Raw genomic sequence first — 2,620 nt, 5'->3', positions numbered from 1 at the left:
CTTTGCACAATGTAGTACAGTTAATAAAACGTTCATTTTTCATCTAGTTGCTGGCGTACGCAAAACGACCGGAATCGCAATGTTTAGCGCAGCCATTTTTGCCTTGCACCAATAGATGTTACGCAGACTTATTTCACACGTCAACTGTGTGACTTTGATTTTTTCTGCAAGTCTTTTTTCTTTTGCATTCATATTTTTTCATGCCTCGTTGCTATGGGCACCTTCGAAAAAAATTCTTAAATGGAAAATTGAATGTCAATTCACGTCAATTGGATACCGAGCAATATTTGGTTATCAAAGTGAACAGAGTGGAATCTGAAGAAAAACTAAAAATTATAAGTAAACAGAAAGCGCTTTAGACATAGAGGGTAAAATGCATGTATCTATATTAGGGTGCCTCACCAAAAAAAAATCGTGGTTTTTCCACCGGAATTATAAAATGTATTATATTTTAAAACTTTCGCCAAAATATTTCGATTTGAAAAGACCTACAAAAAATCGAGTTTTTCATAAATAAAATTAGTTAACGAATTTATTATTTCCAAAATAATATTTCAGATGATAGAAGAGTTTTAACTTAAAAGGTTTTCTGTGGGTATTTTCAAATAGGTCCAGCTCGCGTAAATCTTAATATTTTTCTGATATATTTTGGCGAAATTCTTAAAATATAATAAGTTTTATAATTCCGATGAAAAAACTGTAGCCATTTTTTATATGGATAGTGACGCATCCCAATGTACATAAATATATACATTATTTAAGGCAACATCTAGGGTGCAAAAGCTGTAGGTGATTTGCAAAGCTTAGATGTAAGTTTAGAACAAAACCTTTGTAGGTAACTTGCCTTGCTTTATCTCAGTCGTTCCTCTTTTAATTTGAATCAATAAATATGATTAACACATGTTTTGTTGAGATTCCTCAAGTTTAAAGGAGAGTCCCTTCATCGACTTCTTGGGGGGTCAAGTCCCCAAGTACTTCTGAAATTCCACAGATAAATAAATTCAGGGCTAAATAAAGCCTCAGGGCTATTCAGAAAGTGCGAGCCGAGATGTTAATAACTCAAACCGCCAAAGGCTGTTTATCAAAGGCTAGGAAGCTTTGTTAGACTTAGAAGCTGACTTTAGTGTGTGCGGTCCACTTTTTGTCAGAAAAATCTTTCGTGTTTTTGGTTTTCGCTCAGCGGGCATTGAGCTGACGTGAGACGCAAGAGTAGTCCGCGGCTAGTCAGAGGTACTTCCATCTCTTTGACACCCGGTGAAACCATCTCCAGGTTAACCTTTCTAACCGACTCATCCAGTATGCAGTTGCCTGATATATAACTGTGGACTGGCATTAATAAGCGTAAGTCTGACTAGGAAATATACTGCTGGAAGCGAAAAAGAAGTTAGGCATTTCAAATAACAGTCATCTTTGTGTGAAACATAAGCCTTAAGGAAATTTCCCGACAGGAAATTCCTCCACCAACGATTCCATTTAGCTTCAACTCATCCTTGTAAAAGTCTTTCAGCTTATAACTCTTGCAGCATCTGGCTGCAAGCGGCAAGGTGTTCATCTGCCTCTCTGGGACGGTAGCTTATGGTTGTAAAGGCTGCTGACTGCTCACTACATTGACGCTGCGTAGATCACCTTCGGCCGCTGTGGCTGAATGGTTCACAATATTATTATTAGAACACCTTCGACCAGTCCTTAAACAGAATTAGTCGGAGTGGTACCATTAAATCTCCTTCACTTTCTGACGTAGCCCAAGTTGCCCAAGTTGCCTAGATGGCGCGAACGTGGAGCCAAGACTCGAGATGGAGTATATTGCCTTAAATAAAGCTATTGGAATATATGTGTTGAGAGTCTCATTTATGTGGAGTTTTTCGCGAATAGTCAGTGATGTGTTACATACTATATTTTGCATGAATATATAAACTGATTGCTAAAAAATTTGTATTTACTATTTTATTTTATCTCAGCAAAATCAGGAATTTCACAATTTAACCAGCTGTTACAGCTCCATTTCCTAGTAAAAGTTAGTAGTCGGTTTTTTCTTATTCCACACAGTTAACGCCCATTCTACTTCCTTTCAATATTTACTTGAAATTTGAGATAACTTTTCACACTTTATGTACATATGTACCTACTGTCGTCAATGTTGCCTTCGATTTACGACAACTTCAGCGCTGACCAATCGTCAAATCTCAACAACAAACAACAAACTAAACTGGCCCTGATCTTTCATGCATTCTTCATTCTCGACAAGCTGGCATTCATTGCACCACCATCACCACCAACCACCGAACTACTCAGCCGCTCATACTTCCTTCCGTTCCGTTACTCGGACCATACTGCTTGAGCATCAACTATTCTTTAGCTGCTTAGTTTGTGCTCTGCTTCAATTGTGTCCGATGTCCGACAACTGCTGTGGCTGTAGTGGAGCGTTACAAGCAATCTTGTCGCTGATTGTCCATCTACAATTGAATTGTTGCTTTGTTGCTGTTATATTGTTTACTGCTACCCTGCCTTAGTCACTCAAGTCACTCGATAGCAGTTTAAGCACAAAACACCGCAAACACAACTACAAACCGGACTTACTATGGAGCGCTGCAAGGACGAAATCGAGTGATGACCGAATATA

This window comes from Rhagoletis zephyria, unplaced genomic scaffold (genome assembly GCF_001687245.7).
Source record: "Rhagoletis zephyria isolate East Lansing unplaced genomic scaffold, Rhagoletis_zephyria_1.1 Rzeph_scaffold_10410, whole genome shotgun sequence".
Lineage (NCBI taxonomy): Eukaryota > Metazoa > Arthropoda > Insecta > Diptera > Tephritidae > Rhagoletis > Rhagoletis zephyria.
This window is presented reverse-complemented; position numbering follows the sequence as displayed.